The sequence below is a fragment of the Schistocerca nitens genome, chromosome 6 (genome assembly GCF_023898315.1).
Source record: "Schistocerca nitens isolate TAMUIC-IGC-003100 chromosome 6, iqSchNite1.1, whole genome shotgun sequence".
NCBI lineage: Eukaryota > Metazoa > Arthropoda > Insecta > Orthoptera > Acrididae > Schistocerca > Schistocerca nitens.
The window spans coordinates 557,597,545-557,610,819 of NC_064619.1; the positions used below are offsets into that span (position 1 = coordinate 557,597,545).

Sequence of the window (13,275 nt, forward strand, 5' to 3'; positions counted from 1 at the left end):
CTCAAATTAATGTTTCTTGAAGTTTGTAACTGAAGTGTGTATGTCTTTGCTGCAATTTATCTCCACTTGAAAGAGAAGCTTGGCCTCTTTGTTATGTCAGCATCAATATGTTAGGTTAATCAAATCTAGTAAACAATGTGGCCTAAACAGAAATGTGCTTAACAGTCTGTTTGTTTGCACAAAAAGATGATGTAACAGTGACCCTACAAAACCTGAGACAATACCCATCATTCCATGGCTGTTGCCACTCGTCCTTATATAAGTTTAACTATCAAAATATGAAAGCAGTCATTGTTTCAAACAGTAATTTTGAAGTTTACAGTTAAACGTTGATTGGTATTCTAAAACAAGTCACATCATTTAGATTTACAATTTGTTACAATCTTCTCATAATAATAAACATGTCAAAACACCTGCAACCAGAGTTATAGAATATTTGCAAAATTGGTTTGAAATGAACAAATTAGCCATAAATACCTCAAAAACTAATTATATCCATTACAGGAAAACAAAGTCACACTCTGATCTGGATCTCAGAATAAAAAATAAAGAAATTGTGAGAGTTGCTACCACAAAATTCTTAGGTGCACATATAGACAAAAATTTTGACTGGAAATCCCACATCCTGTATCTCTCTCATAAGTTAAGCTCTGCTTGCTTTGCATTACATGTTATTATCTTTGTATGTAGTAGGGAATGTAGCAGAATTGTTTACTTTGCTTATATACATTCTGCTGTTACCTATGGCCTCACCTTCTGGGGTCATAGTAAGAAAAATCTCAAAACCATCTTCACTTTGCAAAAACGAGCTGTTAGAATAATTACGAACAGTTCAAGGCTAACTCCTTCAAAGCAATTATTTCAACAGCTAAATATTCTACCTTTACTGTGCCTCTATATACAAAAAAGCGTAATTAATGTAAAAAGAAATATTGACAATTTCCGCTCCAACTCGGATCTACATACTTACAACACAAGAAAGTGCAATGACATTCATATTAAAAGAGTTAACAAGGCTTTGGCACAGAAACAAACAAACATACAAGGAAGTAGACTGTATAACAAACTACCGGTAAAGATAAAAGAAATAAAAAAATTGTCTTCATTTAAAGAAGCAGTATTCAAATTTTTAATGATCAACTGCTATTATAGTGTAAACGAATACCTGGAATAGCTTCATACAAAACAATTAGATTTATGTACTCTGTGCCAATAGTAATTTTTATCTTACTGTTGCTACAATCTAAATAAACAATATGTACAAAAGTGTTCAAAATCCATGCAAAGTACATTGTCTCTGGATGAATAAACTACTACTACTACTATTATAGTTATCGCCAAGTTATGCAAAACACCTTTTCACAACAATGTTTGATAGAGAAATCTTAATACCTTTTTAAATATAAGTTTTATTTTAATATTACCATGGATCCTGCATCTTTACATTTACCTGAAAAATAATTACAATCAGGTTTCTATGTATGAACTTTGTAAGTAAAGGCTTAACATTTATTTACATTTGTTGTACTGATGTTTGGATTGTAGCTATATTTCATTGCATTTTTATTATATTTCTTCAAAATTATGTTCCAGGCATTCTAGTTACCTCAATATATTGAACTTATAGTGCTAAAATTTATGCTCTTGTGTTTGTACTACTATGTCTAAACATTTCGAGATTGTATCGAATACTTCAATGTGGTCAGAATCGCAGTTTTCATTAAGAGTAATCCCATTCTGTTACAGTAAGACTCTGTTTACAGTTGTAACTATTCATTTAAAAGGAGGCCACATTTTCTTGCCAAGTATTTAAAAATATCTAATTCAAATATATCTAGTTTCCATTCTTTCTTTTCTCTAGCAAGATCACAATTTCATCAGCACTTTTTGGATTATCACCCAACATTAGCAATTGTTTTGTCAATGTACCTTTTCTACCTAAAAGATATTCTTTATACCTAATATTAAATGCCCTTCCAATGTCTAATGGAAAATCCTGGACATACACTGCATGTAATTTTTTAAACACCTTAGCTGCATAAGGGGTCATTTGGAGTTTTAATCATATTAATTAATTTTTTCTTTAGATGGTTATCAGTGGAGAATGTCACTTTGCAACTATATTTTTAACCAACAGTGATCTAATTCTATACAGTATATTGTGTTTTATACTGAAATGTCCCCCCCCCTCCTATGAACCATGGACCTTGCCGTTGGTGGGGAAGCTTGCGTGCCTCAGCGATAAAGATAGCCGTACCGTAGGTACAACCACAATGGAGGGGTATCTGCTGAGAGGCCAGACAAACGTGTGGTTCCTGAAGAGGGGCAGCAGCCTTTTCAGTAGTTGCAAGGGCCACAGTCTGGATGATTGACTGATCTGGCCTTGTAACAATAACCAGAACGGCCTTGCTGTGCTGGTACTGCGAACGGCTGAAAGCAAGGGGAAACTACGGCCGTAATTTTTCCTGAGGGCATGCAGCTTTACTGTATGATTAAATGATGATGGCATCCTCTTGGGTAAAATATTCCGGAGGTAAAATAGTCCCCCATTCAGATCTCTGGGTGGGGACTACTCAAGAGGATGTCATTATCAGGAGAAAGAAAACTGGCGTTCTACGGATTGGAGCGTGGAATGTCAGATCCCTTAATTGGGCAGGTAGGTTAGAAAATTTAAAAAGGGAAATGGATAGGTTAAAGTTAGATATAGTGGGAATTAGTGAAGTTCAGTGGCAGGAGGAACAAGACTTCTGGTCAGGTGACTACAGGGCTATAAACACCAAGTCAAATAGGGGTAATGCAGGAGTAGGTTTAATAATGAATAGGAAAATAGGAATGTGGGTAAGCTACTACAAACAGCATAGTGAATGCATTATTGTGGCCAAGATAGATACGAAGCCCACACCTACTACAGTAGTACAAGTTTATATGCCAACTAGCTCTGCAGATGACGAAGAAATGGAAGAAATGTATGATGAAATAAAAGAAATTATTCAGATAGTGAAGGGAGACGAAAATTTAATAGTCATGGGTGACTGGAATTCGAGTGTAGGAAAAGGGAGAGAAGGAAACGTAGTAGGTGAATATGGATTGGGGCTAAGAAATGAAAGAGGAAGCCGCCTGGTAGAATTTTGCACAGAGCACATCTTAATCATAGCTAACACTTGGTTTAAGAATCATGATAGAAGGTTGTATTCATGGAAGAACCCTGGAGATACTAAAAGGTATCAGATAGATTATATAATGGTAAGACAGAGATTTAGGAACCAGGTTTTAAATTGTAAGACATTTCCAGGGGCAGATGTGGACTCTGACCACAATCTATTGGTTATGACCTGTAGATTAAAACTGAAGAAACTGCAAAAAGGTGGGAATTTAAGGAGATGGGACCTGGATAAACTGAAAGAACCAGAGGTTGTACAGAGTTCCAGGGAGAGCATAAGGGAACAATTTCCACAAATGGGGGAAAGAAATACAGTAGAAGATGAATGGGTAGCTTTGAGGGATGAAGTAGTGAAGGCAGCAGAGGATCAAGTAGGTAAAAAGACGAGGGCTAGTAGAAATCCTTGGGTAACAGAAGAAATATTGAATTTAATTGATGAAAGGACAAAATATAAAAATGCAGTAAATGAAGCAGGCAAAACGGAATACAAACGTCTAAAAAATGAGATCGACAGGGAGTGCAAAATGGCTAAGCAGGGATGGCTAGAGGACAAATGTAACGATGTAGAGGCTTATCTCACTAGGGGTAAGATAGATACTGCCTACAGGAAAATTAGAGAGACCTTTGGAGATAAGAGAACCACTTGTAAGAACATCAAGAGCTCAGATGGAAACCCAGTTCCAAGCAACGAAGGGAAAGCAGAAAGGTGGAAGGAGTATATAGAGGGTCTATACAAGGGCGATGTACTTGAGGACAATATTATGAAGATGGAAGAGGATGTAGATGAAGATGAAATGGGAGATACAATACTGCGTAAAGAGTTTGACAGAGCACTGAAAGACCTGAGTCGAAACAAGGCCCCCGGAGTAGACAACATTCCATTGAAACTACTGACGGCCTTGGGAGAGCCAGTCCTAACAAAACTCTACCATCTGGTGAGCAAGATGTATGAAACAGGCGAAATACCCTCAGACTTCAAGAAGAATATAATAATTCCAATCCCAAAGAAAGCAGGTGTTGACAGATGTGAAAATTACTGAACTATCACTTTAATAAGCCACAGCTGCAAAATACTAACACGAATTCTTTACAGACGAATGGAAAAACTAGTAGAAGCCGACCTCGGGGAAGATCAGTTTGGATTCCGTAGAAATACTGGAACACGTGAGGCAATACTGACCTTACGACTTATCTTAGAAGAAAGATTAAGGAAAGGCAAACCTACGTTTCTAGCATTTGTAGACTTAGAGAAAGTTTTTGATAATGTTGACTGGAATACTCTCTTTCAAATTCTAAAGGTGGCAGTGGTAAAATACAGGGAGCAAAAGGCTATTTACAATTTGTACAGAAACCAGATGGCAGTTATAAGAGTCGAGGGATATGAAAGGGAAGCAGTGGTTGGGAAGGGAGTAAGACAGGGTTGTAGCCTGTCCCCGATGTTATTCAATCTGTATATTGAGCAAGCAGTAAAGGAAACAAAAGAAAAATTCGGAGTAGGTATTAAAATCCATGGAGAAGAAATAAAAACTTTGAGGTTCGCCGATGACATTGTAATTCTGTCAGAGACAGCAAAGGACTTAGAAGAGCAGTTGAACAGAATGGATGGTGTCTTGAAGGGAGGATATAAGATGAACATCAACAAAAGCAAAACGAGGATAATGGAATGTAGTCGAATTAAGTCAGGTGATATTGAGGGTATTAGAATAGGAAATGAGACACTTAAAGTAGTAAAGGAGTTTTGCTAATTGGGGAGCAAAATAACTGATGATGGTCAAAGTAGAGAGGATATAAAATGTAGACTGGCAATGGCAAGGAAAGCGTTTCTGAAGAAGAGAAATTTGTTAACATCGAGTATAGATTTAAGTGTCAGGAAGTCATTTCTGAAAGTATTTGTATGGAGTGTAGCCATGTATGGAAGTGAAACATGGGTGGTAAATAGTTTGGACAAGAAGAGAATAGAAGCTTTCGAAATGTGGTGCTGCAGAAGAATGCTGAAGATTAGATGGGCAGATCACATAACTAATGAGGAAGTATTGAATAGGATTGGGGGGAAGAGAAGTTTGTGGCACAACTTGACCAGAAGAAGGGATCGGTTGGTAGGACATGTTCTGAGGCATCAAGGGATCACCAATTTAGTACTGGAGGGTAAAAATCGTAGGGGGAGACCAAGAGATGAATACACTAAGCAGATTCAGAAGGATGTAGGTTGCAGTAGGTACTGGGAGATGAAGAATCTTGCACAGGATAGAGTAGCATGGAGAGCTCATCAAACCAGTCTCAGGACTGAAGACCACAACAACAACAACAATACTGAAATGTACCTTTCATTTCCAATCTTTCCATTTCCACAGTTGCCTAAGGTGATACTGTGCCTCCATTTCTTATTTTATTCTCAAAAACTTTATCTGCTGAAGGTGGTTGATATTCATTATTTTAGGCCACAGCTTTAATTAAATTTATCTCTTTTTTTTATTTTTGTCTGTGGTTAAAGGTGTTACTACTGCATGATTTTTGACTGAATGAAAATAAATAAATAAATAAATAAATAAATCCAATTAGTGAGATTGAGAGTGCATTGAATCAAATCATATAATATGACCCATACTAGCCACTTTGCAAAATATATCAAAACTTATTTGTTTCCTGCAATCACAAGTTTGGGATTTAGTTCACATTGTTCATTTTGTAGCTTATTAGTACATTTAATTTTTCATAAAGTGGGGATGCTGAGTCCTGAAAGGCACAACAAAAAGATCAACACAATTGTAGATTTTGGCCATTAAGGCCTTTGTCAACAAAAAGACACACACACACACACACACACACACACACACACACACACACACACACACACACACATATACTCCCACAAATGTAACTCGCACACATGTCTGCAGTCTCAGGCAACTGAAACCACACTTCGAGCAGCAGCATCAGTGCATGACGGGAGTGGCAACTGGGTGGGGGTAAGGAGGAGGCTGGGGCAGGGAGGGGGATGGATAGTATGGTGGGGGTGGCAGACAGTGAAGTGCTGCAGTTTAGACGGAGGGCTGGTGAGAAGGTGGGGGGGGGGGGGGGGGGGAGTAGTGGAAAGCAGAAAAATAAAAAGAAATTAAAAGACTGGGTGTTGCAGTGAAATGATGGCTGTTTATTGCTGGAACAGGAACAGAGAGGGGGCTGGATGGGTGAAGACAGTGACTAACAAAGGCTGAGGCCAGGAGGGTTACAGCAACGTAGGACATATTGCAGGTAAAGTTCCCACCTGCACAATTTGGAAAAGCTTGTGTTGGTGGGAAGGATCCATATGGCACAGGCTGTGAAGCAGACAGTGGCTGCAGCTTAGCTTGTAAATCACATGACTGGTTTCACAGGTAGCCCTGCCTTTGATGGGATAGCTGATGTTAATGACCGGACTGGAGTAGGTGGTGGTAGGAGGATAAGGGACAGGTCTTGCATCAAGGTCCATTACAGTGGTATGAGCCATGAGGCAAGGGATTGGGAGCAGGGGTTGTGTAAGGATGGATGAGTATATTGTGTAGGTTTGGTGGATGGCAGAATACCGCTGTAGGAGAGATGGGAAGGGTAGTAGGCAGGACATTTCTCATTTCAGGGCACGACGAAAGGTAATCAAAAACCTGGCAGCGTATGTAATTCAGTTGCTCCAGTCCTGAATGGTACTCAGTTAGATGTTAAGTTAGATGTACTGAGTTAGATGTTGACCTCAACCTCAGAGATGGTTACATCAGTACCTCCATCCATATCAAACCTACTAACTACCAGAAATACCTCCAATTTGACAGCTGCCACCCATTTCATACCAAGAAGTCCCTTCCATACAGCCTAGCCACCCAGGGTCATCTCATCTGCAGTGATGAGCAGTCCCTCTCGGAATATACTGAGGGTCTCTCTGAAGCCTTCACTGACCGTAATTATCCTCCCAATCTTGTACAAGAACAAATCTGCCTTTTCTTATCTTTCCAGTCTTATACCACCTCCCAAAGTCCCACAGTCCAGCCACAAAGGAGCATTCCCCTTGTAACTCAGTACCATTCAGGACTGGAGCAACTGAATTACAATCTCTGCCAGATTTTCATATCTCTCGTCGTGCCCTGAAATGAGAAATGTCCTTCCCACTATCCTTCCCACCCCTCCCACAATGGTATCCTGCTATCCACCGAACCTACACAATATATTCGTCCATTCTTACACAACCCCTGCTCCCAACCCCTTACCTCAAGTCTCATACCCCTGTAATAGACCTAGATGCAAGACGTGTCCCCTACATCCTCCTACCTCCATCTACTCCAGTCCGGTCATTAATATCACCTATCCCATCAAAGGCAGGGCTACCTGCAAAACCAGTCATGTGATTTACAAGCTAAGCTGCAACCATTGTGCAGCATTCTATGTAGCCATGACAACCAACAAGCTGTCTGTCCGCATGAATGGCCACTGACAAATGTGGCCAAGAAACAAGTGGACCACCCTGTTGCTGAACACTCTGCCAAATATATCCCTCATTTCAATGGCTGCTCCACATCCTGTGCCATATTGATCCTTCCCACCAGCAGCAGCTTTTCTGAACTGTGCAAGTGGGAACTTACCCTGCAATACATCCTACATTCCCATAACCCTTCTGGCCTCAACCTTCGTTAGTCACTGTCTTCACCCATCCAGCCCCCTCTCTGTTCCAGCACTAAACAGCCGTTGTTTCGCTGCCACACCCAGTCTTTTAATTTCTTATTATTTCTCTCCTTTCCGCTACTTCCCCCCCCCCCTTCCCCACCATTTCTCCTGCCCTGCGTCTAAACTGCAGCACTTCACTGCCTGCCACCCCCACCATACTATCCCTCCCCCTCCCCACCTCAGCCTCCTCCTTACCCCCATCCAGTTGCCACTCCTATCCTGCCTGCAGTGTGGTTTCACTTGCCTGAGACTGCAGACGTGTGTGTGTGTGTGTGTGTGTGTGTGTGTGTGTGTGTGTGTGTGTGTATTGTTGACAAACTGTTGATAAAGATTTCCGTTAAACTCAAAGCAATCATACTTTACTGAAACCTTTAGCAGTTACATTAATTCTGTGACCTGTTCATCTGGTATTTCTTTTTTATTAGCCTTCAAGTTTCTCTCTACTATTTCTAAAATACTTTGAACTGCACGGTTTTGTAAACTAATTCAGTTTCTTGGTTGCATTTTAGATTTGTTAATTTTTTTATCAAATTATGACTGTCAGTTACTGAAAAAATATTCTGAAAAACATATGATTTTATTTTAATCTTTCCTTTCAAATATTTTGCTAATTCATGGTTTTTATTACTCAACTTTAGATCCTTCTTTTGTGAGTACTTTCTACTAACACCTTTTTATTACTATGGTAACATTAAAAATTTCATAAGCTACTCTCACACTTAATATCTTCTTCAATATAATCACAGAAATTGTCTTGTATCATTAACTGGTACCAGCCAACATTGGTTATTATGAAAGATTGAAAGCAGTGTCACACGGTCACCACTTTTTAACAAACCATTATTTGATGATCAGCTATGGAATGAACAGAAGTTATGATCTTAAAATCAGTCCCTGCAGAAGCACCTGAAAAATGGGATTATTGGGAAAAGAGAGAGAGAGAGAGAGAGAGAGAGAGAGAGAGAGAGAGAGAGAGAGAGAGAATACTTGACAGCTTAGCATTCATATGCTACCCATAGGTAAAAAGAAAAAAAACTACATATTGATGCATGCTTAATGCACAGAGTCAACAGTTGAGCATATTTGTGAACAAAAAAGTGGATACAGTATTTTGAAACTGGATAACAGTTTTCTTATGAAATTCATGGAACAAGAGATGACAGGATCACTGCAAGGCTTTTCCAAATGCTATGAATTCATAGAACATGTTGTGTTGTTGTTGATGTGGTCTTCAGTCCTGACACTGGTTTGATGCAGCTCTCCATGCTACTCTATCCTGTGCACGCTTCTTCATCTCCCAGTACCTACTGCAACCTACATCCTTCTGAATCTGTTTAGTGTATTCATCTCTTGGTCTCCCTCTATGATTTTTACCCTCCATGCTGTCCTCCAATACTAAATTGGTGATCAATTGATGACTCAGAATATGCCCCACCAACTGATCCCTTCTCCTAGTCAAGTTGTGTCACAAATTTCTCTTCTCTCCAATTCTGTTCAATACCTCCTTATTAGTTATGTGATCTACCCATCTAATCTTCAGCATTCTTTTGTAGCACCACATTTCGAAAGATTCTATTCTCTTCTTGTCCAACCTATTTATCGGCCGCATTTCACTTCCATACATGGCCACACTTTCAGAAACGACTTCCTGACACTTAAATCTATACTCGATGTTAACAAATTCCTCTTCTTCAGAAACACTTTCCTTGCCATTGCCAGTCTACATTTTATATCCTCTCTACTACAACAGTCATCAGTTATTTTGCTCCCCGAATAGCAAAACTCATTTACTACTTTAAGCCTCCCATTTCCTAATCTAATTCCCGCAGCATCACCCGATTTAATTCGACTACATTCCATTATCCTCATTTTGCTTCTGTTGATGTTCATCTTATATCCTCATTTCAAGACACTGTCCATTCCGTTCAGCTGCTCTTCCAAATCCTTTGCTGTCTCTGACAGAATTACAATGTCATCGGTGAACCTCAAAGTTTTTTATTTCTTCTCCATGGATTTTAATTCCTACTCCGAATTTTTCTTTTGTTTCCTTTACTGCTTGCTCAATATACAGATTGAATAACATCGGGGATAGGCTACAACCCTGTCTCACCCCCTTCCCAACCAATGCTTCCCTTTTCTGCCCCTCGACTCTTATAACTGCCATCTGGTTTCTGTACACATTGTAAATAGCCTTACGCTCCTTGTATTTTACCGCTGCCACCTTCAGAATTTGAAAGACAGTATTCCAGTCAACATTGTCAAAAAGCAACTGTGTCCATAAAACAAAAGGCATTTTATGGCTGATTACTGGTTGAGTCCTGAGATCTGATATGCAATTGATGGATATGATACCAGAACAACCATGAACAGTTTTCTTGTTTTTCATTTTCACTGAAGATTCATTTCTGATCCTTATCAAGAGTACAGATATAGCATTTTCTGCACTGAACTTTCTGCATCCAATTCACAAGCTGCATCTGTTTCTGTCTCACTTGGCTCTGAATACACAATAATAAACTTATTTCCATTGTTCCCCTAGCTTATATAAAGAGATTTTTAGTATCAAATGTTTGAATCAAATGACATTACTTGTGCTCTGCAGTTGCTCATACCTTTGTTCTCCTATTTTCAGCTAATGTATACTGCAGGTAGTGGACACAGACAGTAATGAACTTCAGAACAAAAACTAACTGATCTTATGTACACATGTAGCTGTGTTCCCTGCAGTATACTGGAAAAACATATTATTAGATTACAGTAAAAGATTCTTAATCATAAACTAGTCATAATTTTTTCTAGAGATCTTGAAATCTCAAATGAATCTTGTTGGAATGTACGAGGTGCATTCAAGTTCTAAGGCCTCCGATTTTTTTTTCTCCGGACTGGAAAGAGATAGAAACATGCACATTGTTTTAAAATGAGGCCACGTTCATTGTCAATATGTCCCAGTGATGGCTGCACCGTATGGCAGATGGAATTTTACCGCCAGTGGAGAGAATGAGAACTGTTTTAAATACTTAAAATGGTGACGTTTTCCTTACTTGAACAGCATGCAATCATTCGTTTTCTGAATTTGCGTGGTGTGAAACCAATTGAAATTCATCGACAGTTGAAGGAGACACGTGGTGATGGAGTTATGGATGTGTCGAAAGTGCGTTCATGGGTGCGACAGTTTAATGAAGGCAGAACATCGTGTGACAACAAACCGAAACAACCTCGGGCTCGCACAAGCCGGTCTGATGACATGATCGCGAAAGTGGAGAGAATTGTTTTGGGGGATCGCCGAATGACTGTTGAACAGATCGCCTCCAGAGTTGGCATTTCTGTAGGTTCTGTGCACACAATCCTGCATGACGACCTGAAAATGCGAAAAGTGTCATCCAGGTGGGTGCCACGAATGCTGACGGACGACCACATGGCTGCCTGTGTGGCATGTTGCCAAGCAATGTTGACACCCAATGACAGCATGAATGGGACTTTCTTTTCGTTGGTTGTGACAATGGATGAGACGTGGATGCCATTTTTCAATCCAGAAACAAAGTGCCAGTCAGCTCAATGGAAGCACACAGATTCACCGCCACCACTCTTTCCTCACTAAATTTCCTGCAGCTTTCCCTTGTTCCCAACAGACCTTGCATTTTCTAGCTGGGTTTATTTTCTTTTCTGTTGCTGGTAGTTTCATAGGAAAATGATGTGCTGTGAGTCTGTTTGCACTTGTAACTCCAGATGCTGAATGTGAGTCTTGATTTAGTTCCACTCATCCTTTTTGAACCAATTGCTTTGCTAATTTACAGATAAAATCTGCTAATGCACACTTTTTTGATATTTTTATATTGTGAATAATTCACAACTACCCTCATAAAAATATGGAAGAAAACCTTTTTCCACCATTTTAAAGTCTTTCGCTGGAAGGGATAGTAACTCATCAACTAGTCTCCTCTGTTAGCACCTGTTGTAGACAATTTGTAGTCTAGTACAATGTCTGGCTTTACTACCTCAACATATCCACTCCTGGATTTTGCACTGGCTTGCAAAGCCATCATCTTATGCTGTGTTGGCAACATGTGAACAACACGTTTGTCTTTCCATTTCAAGCAGAAAAGGTGTCCTTTGTGATGAAATGTCATTTATCCTTTCTTTAGTTTTTGATTTATTAGGTCTCTAGGCAAACCTATCCTGTTCTTCATCACAGTTACAACTCTCAATGTATTTCTTTCCCATAGTTCTTCAAAGACTGCAGGACTTGTATAGAATCTATCCATGTATACCACATGTCATTTTCCCAAGTAAGAACAACATAGCCTCAGCATCAGGGATTTGACAGAGTTGTCAACATTTCCTTTTCCTCCAGTATAAACTTCAGCATTGCACTTGTAACCTGTTTGAGCATCACTTACAATATACAGTTTTATCCCATATTTCTCTGGTTTGTCTTTCAAATAAACACAGGATCCGATTCTGCCTCAAAAAGGACATATTGCTTCATCCACAGTCCGATTTCATGATGGATAAAAGATTTTACTGCATTTTTCTGTGAAAAAGTCCCAAACAGGTCTTATTTTATTCAGAGGGTCATGGCCTGGTTCTTATTGAGGTATCCATAGAGCATTATTGTTCACATGCAGCATCCTGAGTATGGCAAAACATCTGTCTCGTGACATTAGCTGAGAAGCAAATGATGAAGCAAGCACAAGGTCTTCAGACCAATAATCCCTAAGTTTAGGTTTCTTTACAACACACATAAGTAAAATGATTGCAAAAAATTGATATACTTCATGTATCCTCACTGCTCTGCATTTCTTCCACAAAGATCTTGGTTTGACTCTGTTCTTATGGAAAAGTTCAGAAATAGTATCAGTACCATAAATATTTATCTCAGACTCTACTTTTAGAAACATGTTGTGATCAAAAAATTGCAACAAACAGTCTAATTCTGTTGATAATGTATCGACAGGAACTTGAATTCCACTCATTTCTTCAAATAAAGGCAATACAGAGAGTGCTTCAAAATGACACCATTCATTATGGAGGGGAGTCTATTGATCTGAATGACAAACCTGACTAATAGAAACTTGTGCATTAGCTACTTCATACTCACTACCATCATTTTTATCAGCAGCACAAGTTACACTCTCCAGCTCACTTGAGTCATCATCGTCTTCTGAAACATCACCGATGTTGTCCAAAAGATTGTCAAGTTCTGTGCCATTGTTCAAGAGTTCTTCAATCTCTAAGATTGACAAGCGATGTCTGTTAGCCATATTCACTATTTATATGTTTTTAAACATGGGAAGGATGCACACAATAGCACAACACAGCAGCCGACATAGAACAAAACAACCTTTAACAGTACTTAGAGCACGTGCGCTGTTCACGTCACACTGGTACCATTCACAAGAGATTGGCGTATGCTAGCCATCAACAATGCA

The 13,275-nt window shown here is 39.3% G+C and overlaps 1 protein-coding gene across 2 annotated transcripts in view; it reads left to right on the plus strand.

Moving 5' to 3' along the window:
* LOC126262304 (venom dipeptidyl peptidase 4-like) overlaps positions 1 to 13,275 on the plus strand; it is a 181,015-nt gene that overhangs the window by 87,774 nt on the left and 79,966 nt on the right. The gene's annotated exons all lie outside the window — the stretch shown is intronic.